Below are 13,510 nucleotides of genomic sequence, written 5' to 3'. Positions count from 1 at the left end.
ATAACACCACATATTATCCTAACATCTTTTTTTATGCAAACAAGAAAGCCTTTATTTCATTGCAATGTATGCTTATGCAAAACAAACATATACAGGAATCAGATTATGGAAAGTGTGGGAATGGAGAATAAAATCTTTTTCCTCATAAAGGCTCAATGTAATAACTAACATTTCACTTGACTATATAATCAATAAATTATTTTACCAACTATATAGTCAAATGCACCTTTCCATTCGAAATGAAACGGCAGTTAGGTATCCTTTCTTTTGTCTATCCCTAAACTTTGCCTGGTGTAGTACATATTTACACATCCAAGTTCCTATTACCTTCTCCTTCAGATGTTGCCCCACCTAAATGAAGTTGAAGGTGAGGATGAATAATGCATAATATCTTCACTGGCTACCATGTGGGATGGTCAGTAATTATGATATAATACTTAAAATTATGAAAAACACATAATTTTTCCTTTTATATGTCATCTCCATCCATCCATCCATCCATCCATCCATCCATCCACCATCATCTCCTCCTCAGATTTGATATTCACTTTGTATCTTCAACTTTGTTCCAACAATTATAATGAATTTCTTGATATTTGTTTATGTAAAGCAGATTGGTTTATCGTCTTCAGCAGGATTCACCTTTTTTCAAACAAAGTAATTTCTGAGTTTTGTATGGATTATATGAGGTCATTCCCACAACTTAGCCTTGTCCATAAGAAAGATGTCATTGGTTTCACTTCATTTCGTCATGAGCTGATTGGTTGCCAGTTTGCTTCCTGACCCAATTCAAAATGCTGATTTAGAATAGAATACAATTCTTTATTGGCCAAGTGCAATTGGACACACAAGGAATTTGTCTTTGGTGCATATGACTCAGTGTACATAAAGACATTTTTTTTTACATGTTTATACATTTGTCAAGAATCATAAGGTATAACACTTAATGTTAGCAGATGATTTCGTAAGTATGAGGTCTGTAGAGAATCCCAAAGAATAATAAAAAATAAATCATTAGAGAGCATTTCAACAAGGCAGCCATCGTCAGGGCCATCTTGGATTGATTTTAACCTTTAAAGCCTTTTATGGCCTGGACCTGGTCTATCTGAGTGATGTCTCCTCTCTGCTTACACCAGCCTGCTCCATTAGATCTTGCAGAAAAAGCATGATGCCTTTTCATAGTTTATAGTTTGGTGGAGTATTCAATTAACATTTACTTTCCTTTTTATAAATTAATATTTTCATATCCAAATTATGAAATACAACATTATGCAGTATTATGCAATACTGAAATTAAGATTAATTTTCTTTTTTAAATTTTGCTTTAAATTTAAGGAGAAAGTAATTTTGCTTCTCCTTTCATTGGCACATCTATGACATTCGAGAAAACTTTTTTTTTAAAAAAAATTGAACAACAAAGATTGGTGATTGACAACCCAGAAATGATCTCCTTCTCTCTATTTTTTAATGTAACTTCTGATTTGTGTAAGAGTCTTGCCTGAAATCTTGCCTGGATAAATAATCTTGCTTTGGTGCTGTCTAATGTAACTTCAGAGCACCAAGTTGGGAACAGCATAGAAAGAAAAATGGAACATTATTTAATTTTAAGGTGTTTTTCTTTCACTAGGTACTTTACTTATGCAATCCACTCTTTGTAACACTGAATGTAAAATTCATTTTCATTTTTTCCACTTTAAATTAATCCTAGCAGTGAAATGCTTAGGGCTGTATGATGGTTCTACAATTGTCTTTAAGTGATAGGCTTTTATTGCCTTAGTTTGTTCTGATTGGTTATAGAAATATAAATCTACCAAATAAATGTAGTGTGGTATGTTTATAGAACATCCCTATTATTAACCTGACCTATGATTGTGAAATAACAGAAGGCTGAGTCAATTTTATTAGAAACTGTTTCCTTTTTTCGAACTCACTGTCACATTACGTTCATCCCTTATAAAAAATGAAATATTGATATACATTAAAGTGTTATCATAACACATGCTGGAGACCGGATAAATTATTTTCATTTTCCAAAGGAAAATGTAACAACATTTTATTTCACAAGGAGAATGCTGGGGAAACATGAACAGCTGGGAATTATCCCCAAACATGTCTCGTGTGCCTCTGAAAGTATTGTGGAAGCTCTTTCCATTTCTTCCCCCCTCCACATCCCAAGCCCAATACAAGTGGAACATGCACACTATTGGCACAATCTTCTGAATCCTTAAATAAAGTTGATAATGCTTTCTGTATTTTATTTTAGGTGGGAGGGCATATATCCTTTAGGTACACTTACTAGAATGAGTAAAGAAAACAAAACTGAGTTCAGTTTTTAATGACTACATAAGGACAGCCCTATAGTCTTTTTAGTGCAAAAGACAGAATTGCTGTTGCTGTGATAAAATGAATAGAAATCTCCATCTAAGCATTGAATGGATAGGATATATAGTAAATCTAATAAACAAATAAAATAAGCAAGGTGGTTATATTTACTGAAGCCCACCAATAATGCATTCTTTTATTTTTAAGGAAATTACATGAAAATTACAAAAACATGAGTTTTTAAAAACCCACAAATAATATTGATTGGTTGTTATTGTTGTAACCATTCAGTCATGTTTGACTTTTGTTGACTTTATAAGCAAGTGCTCTGCATGCTACCCTGTCAAGCACAACTTCTTTCAGTTGTTGGATGCTCATCTTTGTATCAGATTTGATGCTATCAAGCTAGCATGTTCTTTGCTTGCCCCTTCTTCTTGTTCCTCTAACCATTCCTAGCATCACTGACTTCTCCAATGAAATTGCATGCATAACATGGCCAAAGTAAATCAGACATAATCTTATGATTTTAGCTTCTAATGATGTGTCTTATTTTATATGATTTAGCAGCTCTCTGTTAGTTACTCTGGCTGTCCATGATATATGCAGTAACTTTCACCAGCACCACAGTTCAAAGGCAGCAATTCTTCTTTGATCAGCCATTCTTAGTGGCCAACTCTTACACCCATACTTCACTATAGGGAAGACTATTGTTCTCACTAGTCTGCGTTTTATATTTATATCAGTATCTCTGCTTCTCCAGACCATATTCATGTTAACCATTGCCTAAAGTTATTGTGTGTTTAATTTCAGAATTGCCAAAGTGAACAATTTTTAATCCAAGGAAGCTAAATTCTCAAACTAATTAAAATTCCCACTCTGCTGATTTTAAACATCTCATGTCCATTAGCACTTGTTATCATGATCTTCGACTGATTGATTGGTACATATCATCAATTTCTTGTCAACTCTTAACCAGCACATAGATAGATCCCTTCTAAGATGATCAGATGACACAGGAAGTTATTTGTCAGATTTATTTATTTGAGTTGTCATGTTTTCCACAAAATTAGGAGAATTTTAGCAAAAATACAGAACAGGACATTCCATTAAGAAAAGTGTGTGATCAATGTCTTAGTTTTGTACCACTGTGTGTTATCAGACATCACCTTTGCTTTAGCCAATGTATTGCCTTAATGTAGCAAGAAAAATAGGCTGAGGAATTTTTGAAGTTTGATGCGTGTAACTATTTTAATTCTATTAACTAGTACTTCACAATATGTCTGGTGGCATTGTAGACAGCAATAGAATATAATTCAAATTCAATTAAGATATGCTAAAGCAGAGTGAATATGTGATTGGTATTTTTTTAAAAATAGAATAACCTGTAAGTGATGATGCTAGGTTTAAAATAAGATCATTTAATCTGGGTTACAAACATCCTGATGGCAACTAAACAGAAAGTTCTGACTCTTTGCTGCTATAGAGAGGAAGCCCATATGTTTATAGTTCATTTCAGAGAAATATCTCACAGGAGTTCTAATTATAAAATGTGCAAGGAGGCTAGCAATACAACATATACACCTAAAACAAGAATTGTGTTTTTAAATGTAATACATAGCAATATTGTTTCCCAAATCAAAGAGACTTATACACATTCACTTGAGAGCTACACAGTTATGATTTGTTTCTAACATTGCTATGATGACAGTGGGAGATTAACAAGGCTGTATGTTGACAAATACATTTTGCCAATAGTAATACTTTCTGTGCTATGTCTTACTTTATGGATATTGCTGGTTTAGCAAAAAACTATGGCTGTTAGAAAACTATTGTAAAGACTTATCATCTGTCTATTCATCCAGCCATCTCATGTTTTTTTCAACTGAATGTTTTTCAGATGTGCTGGACTACAAATCTCATAAGCAGAGTAAATAATTTTCATTCTCCTTCTCCCTTTTTCTTTCTCTGCAATTCTCTGGGCAAATAGCTGAAATTAAGGGCCCACTTACCTCTTGACATGGACATGGTCAACAATTTTTTTCCTGCCATGTTCACATGATGTTAAAATCATCTTATCTTCAGGTATTCCAATATGCCGTGCAGTTTTGCAATCTAACATACTTCAAAGATTATTTGATCCCTGCTGAGATCTAGTGAACTTTACAGGGAAGGAAGGATCATTCTGGCACTTTCTGACCAAATTGACACTTTTGAGGGCATATTCCATAATCCTGGACAGTATTCTCCAAGGTCATTCTGCTTTGAATAGAGGGTGAATAGTGAAAGTGCTGTGAAAGTGAGGGAGAGGCTGTGAAAGTGAGGGAGAGGCTGTATGTTAAAGCTGGAAGAAATAAGATGGTCATCTTTATGTAACTTCCCAGTGCAATTTTTCCCAGCGTCAATGCTCGAACAAAGATTTGCCAGAAAGATCCTCCCTTATAAAGTTTACTAGAACTCAACAGTGATCAAATCATCTGTGAAGCGCATTAGATTATGCTCATTGCAAAACTGCACAGCTTATTGCCCACTAAAAAGGAAAACCTGAAGATGGGATAACTGTAACATCATGAGAACATGGTAGGAAAAAACTCTTCCAGAATTTTACTAATATATCTAAAAGGACCCCAATAAGCATCTCTGCTATGGCAAATGGTTTTGCAGTTGATGTTCAGGGCTCTTTTAGACCTGAGTTCAGTCCTGTTCTAGAATAGCATAAAGCCCTTGTTAGGTAAGCTCCCCGTTGGGAGAGCAAGTGCGGTCAAAGAAGCATTGTGAAAGTTGTGTTGGAGAACACACAAACCAGCATACATAGACACTGCAGTTTAAATAGGCTTTTACTTTCGTGGAAATAGAGGTATCAGAGTCCATCAAACAGTCCAAGCCATACATGGATAAGATAGTCAGTCATCAATGTCTTTCAGTTAAGGGATAATCCAAATAACATAGTCCATAGTCCAGATTCCTAACAGCCCTGTTGATAGGAATTCAGTTAGAAGCTCATCATTGATTGCACTCACCCAAAACACTTGCACCAACCAGAATGAATGGTGACAGACAGCTAAAAGAGCTGGTCTGGCCATCTTCAAATCTTGTCTCTTCCCCAACGGCACCTCATGTTAATTAATGGTTATTTTGCCATTGAAAAGTAACATAGCTAGGAGCCCACCAATTTCTGCCATTAATCTGCACCACACCTTAAATAAAAGCAGCACTATTTGCTGGCATTGTGCCTCTGGCAGAGTAGGATTGCCAATAGAACACAGCAAATATAGTTTTCTAAAAACTCAAGAACAGGTGGGTAGCACTTTAGCTCAGCTGTCAGGAAGAGCTGTAGGATAAACAAATTCATAGTAATGCCTCTATAAAATCTGCATGCTAGTTTTAAACACAGGGCAATGAAGTGAACTTTGCAATTATAAGTCAGCCTAAAACTCAGTGAAGAAAAATAATACACCAAACTAAAACAGTATAAAATCACAGTTTAAAGTCAATTTAAAAGGCACGGAAATCTCTTTCTATCTCTATCATCTATCATTTCTATCTCTATCCCCTACCTACCTACCTATCTTGGAGTGCAAGATTTTTATATGTGGTAAGCCTGCTGTGTAACCAAAATTGTCTGAAGAGATAATAAAATGCTTATTAAATGTGCATCAGTTTCATAAAACTTAGGGGGAGAACTTTCCAGTTATTGTATTCTACCTGATCAATCAACAAGGCTTGATGTTGTTTCTGTCAAGCCTGACATTGACCTCATCCCTATAGTTCTTTAGGAAGCCAGTTTATGAAATCATACAGATACTAACTCAAATTTGTGTACTTTATCAGGAGCAATTCCTAAACAGAGGTCTTACCGAGCACTGCAAAGTTATATAAAACTACTGTTTTATATATAAAACATGTGCTCTACTGCTAATCGTCTCTTCCCCATTATGAAACCCATCATTAACTATTCTGATTTATTGAATTTTTAATGTCCAGATAAATCTACATGGGTTTGGGTCACGAGAATTTTTCAGTGCATTTTTTTGCTCTGAGTAACAGGAAAAGTAACAGAAACTTATTCTGATAGTTGAGTTTTATCTATGACTGTAAATAGTTCAACAGGATAGTTTAAGGGTTACACCATAACTTCCCTTCTCTGGCATCCTTTGGAAGTGATTATAGCGCCCAGTCAACCAAGTCTATAGACATAATGTCTGTAGATTAAGAATAGAGTAGGATCATTAGATATCATTAGCACTGTAACCTTATTTTTTTATGGGGAAATAGGTTGAGCTAAAGATGAGTAACTTGCCTCAAATATATTCTTATGACTCTGAATGGGACTCAACTCTCCCCAGTCCAGTTCAACACCTTCCCAAATGCATTGGTTCTTGGTCTACAGCCTTAAACATTGCAACATTTAGTCACAGCAATAAGATAGAAAAGCAAAAATATCTTCTCATTTTAAATAGGCCTATCAGGTCAAAAAATGTTTGCTATGAAGTCACTAAGGCAATAAAAGGAAACCTCATTTTTGCCATAATACCACCAGGTGGGAGGGAAGAAACCAATGGATAAAAAATATCCTATTACAATACATTTATATACAAGGATAATAACAATAACTATAAGATAATAACAAAGCTAGTGAGCCTAAAAGCCATAGTCTTGGAGGAAAACCCTTGAAAATCCTACATGGGAGATAACTAGATTAAAAAACAAGAGTTAATATGTCAAAACTGTGTTTATGAGCCACCTACTTCCTCCAAATCATGATTCCTTAAAAAATATCAAAAGGAATCAAGTTTACTTTGTATTTGTTTACTGTAGGAGGTGAGAACTGGTTGACTGCAATTATTTCTCATTCAATTTCCTTTTCCATCAGTATCTCAGGTGTAGTACACTGCTGGCTCTTCACATTCTAGAGCTGTTCCTTTGTTCTTGTGAGAAGTTTGTTTTGTATAGTATGAAAGCTAAGGGGTCTCTGGTATTGCCCCTTGCAATAAATGCAAGCCTTTTCCTATCTAGATTCCTATATGTTCACACACATACTTTCCACAGATGAAAACGTGATCAACATTCCATTTGGAGAATTCCCATTTGGAGAATTCCCACCGTTTTCTCTGTCTATGTTTCCCAAGCATTTTTCTCCCTTTTTCAAATGTCTAGTGCTTCTTCTTCTCTTTTCTTCCATAATTATACACCAAAGGTCATGGAGCAAATATTCCCAAATCTACTCAAGTAATAGCACTAATTTCAGTTTAAAAGCAGAGACAGACAGAGTTGGTTTCTAATCTTTCGTACATGTTTATCTGTATATATCCTAAATCATGTAATGTTTATTCTGGCTGCTTTACACATAGCAAAAAAATCAGTATTAGGCAGACTTTATGTAGCGTGATTCACTCTTTACTTTTGTATGGAAATGGAAATGTCCACATAGATAGGCCCCATACTGGTGATGTTTGGGACATAGAATTGTTTTACAATTTTCTTCCACAAATATTGCCATTTCTAAATTGAGGAACCCAAGATTAGTATAATCCCCAGTTTTTCTTAATCAGAATTTTATCTATTTTTAAATACACTTGCAATAAATGACAGATTTTTACAATTATTATGACTCTATTAAAACTATCAATTCCAATCTTCCTAGCAAGATTGAAGTGTTAAGAAATTATTCTTCACTTTACCCACATTTATGTGTTCTACAATACAGGGTACACATACCAAGCAGCCAAATGCGGATAAAATAGAGAGGTTTGGAAGATCAAGAGTAGTAACGGGCAACTAAAATAAACCATGGAGTTTTCCAAGTGTAAAGTACATTAAAACACACATTCCTGTTAGTTAAATGCTGGACTTTTATTTACGTCAGACTTTGATAATAATCAGGGGACGAGAGAAGGCACAGAAGGTCATAGAATGGAGTGAGTTTCCTAATCAGAACATGTGACTGTGATCCTCTACATAGTTTGGCTATTCAAATGCCACTGAATTCAATGGACTTTAACCAACCCAACCAAATAGAAAGAGCTTTCCCCGGACTACAGTGTTTAACTGCAAAGAGCCAATGCGCAGAGTTACTGCACTGAGGGCCCTAGAAATCGGTACCTTATAAACATCTTGTGAGAGAAAAATCAAGAAAAACACAGCCATAGTTAAGATACAATACTGGCTTGACATAATTTCAAAGTTCAGAAGAGAACAGACTGTGAATTCAATTGTTTATTTTTTAAGATCTAAGCAAGAATATAACTTTTTCCATTGGACGTTGTGATAAATTGGAAAATTTGCCCCTTGTACAGTAATGGGCTGGTAGTCTGCACTGTTAAGTGATGGTTTGGAGGTCCTGATAAGAGGAGAAAGACAAGAGGATTCATGTGATGAGGCCAGAAGGGTAGAGACCCTTTAGCATTTGTACACAGCATTGTTTATGTGGCATTGTTTCAGGAAGCTAGCCTTGGAAGAGCACTGCTCTCTTCATTTAGGGGCCCAGTTGTTATTGTGAACTGACTAATGCAATCCCACTTTCAAAGTTTTCTGAACAGAGTGTACAACGTCCCAAAAAGTGCTTATATAATGATGTACATATGCACCTTGAAAGATATATTTTGTATTGGGCTTCACCAGAAAAAGAAGTAGCAATGTAAATAATAACAACTCTAAAAGGAATACTTTATCCTAGAAACAATATAAATATCTTTAAATATTGCAGCAAGTTAAATATCTCCAAATTCTTTAGATTTTAAGTATTCCAGAATTATGATACAACACAACACCCAAGTTTAGCCAAGTACTATGAAATTCCGAAATCAAGTTGCTGCATTTTGATTGCAACTGTCTGGTTTTTTAAGCAAAGAACTTGAAGAGAAGGAAATAACAATGCCCAACTCCTAGTATTACTACCTAGTATTATCTACACCTCGCAGGAGTAGCCTCCGCTCATCGGCGTTGCAACATCAGTATTCCTCAAGTCATAGCTACTCAGACCTTTCCATCTTACCTGATCCTACAGATATGGGCGCGGGGTGTTTAGAAAGTTGAAATAGCGCTGAAAAGAGTGGAGGGGAAAGAAACTTACAGGAGCGCCTCCGCGCGGGTGTCGCAGGGCGAAGAGGTGGCCGCGGTGGTCCACCTATGGATTGGTGGCGCTTTCCCTCTTCTCCCTTAGTTCGGTCTCTCTGTCCGCTACGAGCCCTTCTCTTCGCCTTCTGAGCACGCCGGTGCTACTATTGCTAGAAGGCGGAGGCTCAGCTCAGCCCAGTCCCCTGGGTAACTCGTAGGGAGTGTCGTGAGGCTTGGATCTGTCCGGTGTTAGTTCTGGATTTATAGCAAGGGACGTTGCCCGCTTGTTTCCCATCCAGCTCACTCCACCCGCCCCATTCCCTCCTAGGAGACCCCCTTCTGGCCATCTCCCTTTCTTCCCCCGCCCCGCCGCCCCTCCCAGCGCGTGATTCCGCCTGCATTTCCAACCTCCACGGTCCTCTTCCCCGCCCCCCCCCCCCGCCGTCCACCGATCATGAAATCGCTGCGTGGACGGACACGCGTGTGCCTCCGCTTCGCCTTCTCAGCGCCTGAAGCCAAGGTAGCCATCGGCGCGCTTCCCTCCCGCTTCCCCTCTCCCTGCATCTTCAGGACGTAGAAGAAGAAGATAAAGTCGGCATCGATTCCCTTCGTTTTGAAGGGGGTCCTTTGCAAAGTTTTACGTTCTTTCGACCGGTGGGGAAACTAAAAGTTTTAGTGGGGGTGGGTTCCCCCCCCCCGCGCTTGTCTGACGGAAGCAGCGCTTTCCCCTCTGATAAAGCGCCCGCATTTCCAGAGGCCCTCCCCGCCAGAAAGTGAACAGCTTGTTCACATTTTCAGGGGCCTCTAGGGGGTCCTCATGGGAGCAATTACTTGAAGCAGAGCTCAGGATGGTCTGGGCGTTGCACCGGGAGTGTGTGAATTGCAGAGAATTTCACACACAGCTCCCCTCACTGATTTCCATCATTCTTACATTGTATGCATATAAACAATGTGTTTTGTGGGAAGGGATATCCCTCTCACATGGGAATATATATACTGTGTTCAAAAGTTTTCTGGAGAGTTCTCAAACCTGGACTTTGTAACTTTTAGATGGCAGGGATTTAAATTAACCCCTTCAGTGCTGTTGGCAGGAATCAATGTAAAAAGATTTGTGAGTGACACTATCCAAAAGACCTGGGGGATAGCGGATTGCTTTCCCTCACTCAGCATCGCCCTCAAATCAAATGCACATAGCGGGCTGCAAAACGTACAATTTAACTGGACATTTCTTTTCATTGGTCAGTTTAGTTCGGGTTTGCACTTTGCAGGGATTTCATTTTGGATTTGAACCTAGGCTAAGCCATATGGTGCCTTGCTCCACTGCAAGCATGCCTCAGCCTTCATTTTAAAAGCCTGGGTATCCACAAATGTCTGCAAGTATCCCACTGCAGAATCATCTTATAAGACAGATTTTTGTGCTTCCCAGCAAAGTGGTGTTTCTGTCCTTCATTTTTCAAGTCACTGTATGAAGGCAATGAACCCTGCCTTGATGGGTGTTGGGAAGGTAGCAATAGCACTTAGACTTATATACCGCTTCATAGTGCTTTACAGGTCTCTCTAAGCCAGGGGTGTCAAACTCAAAGCTCATGGGCTGGATCCGGCCTGTGGGGTGCTTAGATCTGACCCGCAGGGCCACCCTGGAAACAGTCTATTTTCATTGGCAGATCTCTCAGCCCACCACAGGCACCCCTGACACGAGTGATGTATAGCTGGCTACCCCCAACCCACCTCCCGAGGTCAAACACAACGCTGATGTGGCCTTCAATCAAATTGAGTTTGACACCCCTGCTCTAAGCGGTTTACAGAGTTAGCATATTGTCCCCAACAATCAGGGTCCTCATTTTACCCACCTTGGAAGAATGAAAGGGCACTTCTTTCATCTCTCCCATTGGTCTTGCCATGGCGCACCCTGGTCCTTTACTACTCTCTCTGCTCCTCAGTGTTCCCATGTCTGTACAGTCAAGTGGAACTTTTCATGCCAGAGAAGTTTTGGATATCTGTGTATATATTTTTATTCTCTTTTTGGAAAAAGGACAAATGACACAGAGAACCAACTATTCATTGCTTCTGTGAAACACGAAAAGCCCCAGGTGCCCTACACATTACCCATATTTGGAGCTTTTGGAACTTTCTGTTTACTTTGATTCCTCCTTTCTCAGCCCTCTTATTTTGGGTTCAGCATCAGGTGACCTGGTTGTTGTTGCTGTCGCCTACCCTTGGCTTGGATTTTTTGTTTTTAAAAAAAGCACACCGAGAGACTCTGGGGTTCAATCTGGGCAGTTTAAAGCACTGCTTGATTTGAACACCACATGCTAGCCTCAAAGAGGGCTGTTGGCTATTATCACAGAAAGGGGGAAGCAACAATGTACAGATAGTCCTCACAATGGAGCCCAAAATTTCTGTTGCTAAGTGAAACATTTGGTAAGGGACCTCTCTTGCCACAATGGTTAAGTGAATCATTGTAGTTGTTAAGTTAGTGACATGGTTGTTAAGTGAATCTGGCTTCCCCATTGACTTTGCTTGTCAGAAAGCCACAACAATCGCTTGGCCCTGGGACACTGCAACTGTCATAATTATGACTTAGTTGCCAAGCATCTGAATTTTGATCACGTAACTGCAGGGAGACTGCCACAGTTATGAATGTGAAAAAACCGTCAGCAATCACTTTTTTAGTGCCATTGTAACTTCAAACAGTCACTAAATAAACTGTTGTAGGTCAAGGACTATCTGTAATCTTTTGTCAGCTACCCTTCCTTCCGCTACATATACCAATAGCAATAGCAATAGCAGTAGACTTATATACCGCTTCATAGGCCTTTCAGGCCTCTCTAAGCGGTTTACAGAGAGTCAGCATATTGCCCCCAACAATCTGGGTCCTCATTTTACCCACCTCGGAAGGATGGAAGGCTGAGTCAACCCTGAGCCGGTGAGATTTGAACCGCTGACCTGCTGATCTAGCAGTAGCCTGCAGTGCTGCATTTAACCACTGCGCCACCTAGGCTCTGAGAATTAGAATATGAGTGGAAGCTTCCTCTACTAGAAAGTTGCACATCTCTGCCTGTAGCCTTGTAAATTTCTTCTAGAGTTGCAGATGTATCTGTCAGGGTTCCAAGTAACACCCGCTAACGAAAGAAGACTCCGGAGGCTTGAGTTTCCGCAAAGTTCCATTTTATTAGCAATGTCATATTGGCACATCTGGGAAAACCAGAATTTGAAAGTTTCCAGGTTTTCCCCACCCAAATGAAAGTCCAAGTCCCTGCCCAGCACCCACTTGTCCATCACATGGTCCAATCAGACACCGTCTCAACTGGAGATGCCTCCCAGTCACGCTACTCCAGGTGACGGGCAAGATGTCTTTGACCCTCTAAGAAAGGAATGTTATTTTATTCTACCCCACTCCATATAATCCCCCCTCCCAGTTTCCCACAGCAATAAATGTGGCACGCCTGAAGGCCCAATGCAAACGATGGCTTCCAGGCCTGACAGTATCTGTTCAAAGACTTCCCTCTTGACATCATGCCCAATGTGCCAGTCTTCATCTAGAAAGAGTAGCTGGTTGCTGGTAATAAGCAATGCCTTTCAGCCTGCCTTCAGGGCCAACCACAATAGGAGCTACCAATGCACACCAGCCTTTAACAGCTGTGGTCCATCAAAAGCCCAGCGTGAGAAGATAGTCGCCTTCTGGAAATTGTCAAAAATATGACAAAAATGCACAACCTCTATTGAAATCCTTGTAACAGCAAATAGGGCTGAAAAGTTGGCAATGTGACTGGAAAGCAGAGCACAGGGTTCACAGTAATTGGATAGTTCACAGATGGATGCATTGAAAAAAATCTAAAGGAAGGAAGAAAAAGATAATTTTAAATAAAGAATTATATTCTAAAAAAGGCAGGGGATTTCTGGGAATGTGGGAGTTAAGAAACAATACCATTGGACCCTGGAGTATGAAAAATGAGTACATGTAATAGTTATGTATAAATGGAGAGAAACGTGTCCTTGCAGCATTTTCAGCTCAACCAGGCAATGACAGGCTGGATGGAGAACTATTTCTATTTCTGCTATAATGTGTAAACGAAATACGAAGAGAAAATACTGTAGGAAAATACAGAGTTGCATTAAAATAACAACAATAAGA

The 13,510-nt window shown here is 38.9% G+C and overlaps 1 protein-coding gene and 1 long non-coding RNA gene across 3 annotated transcripts in view; one reads left to right on the top strand and one right to left on the bottom strand.

Moving 5' to 3' along the window:
* Positions 1–9,635, bottom strand: part of AGTR1 (angiotensin II receptor type 1) — a 44,231-nt gene extending 34,596 nt beyond the window's left edge. Inside the window, exon 1 of the mRNA XM_032225562.1 lies at positions 9,392–9,635. The gene's annotated coding sequence lies outside the window, so the exon portion shown is untranslated. The remainder of the gene's footprint in view (positions 1–9,391) is intronic.
* A 156-nt stretch (positions 9,636–9,791) lies between these two features.
* Positions 9,792–13,510, top strand: part of LOC116514111 — a 28,273-nt gene continuing 24,554 nt past the window's right edge. For both annotated transcript variants that reach the window (XR_004256074.1, XR_004256075.1), the window contains exon 1: positions 9,792–9,895. This is a non-coding gene — a long non-coding RNA (uncharacterized LOC116514111). The remainder of the gene's footprint in view (positions 9,896–13,510) is intronic.

Source organism: Thamnophis elegans, chromosome 10 (genome assembly GCF_009769535.1).
Source record: "Thamnophis elegans isolate rThaEle1 chromosome 10, rThaEle1.pri, whole genome shotgun sequence".
NCBI lineage: Eukaryota > Metazoa > Chordata > Lepidosauria > Squamata > Colubridae > Thamnophis > Thamnophis elegans.
Note: the sequence above shows the minus strand (reverse complement) of the source record. Positions and strands in the feature narration are given on the sequence as shown.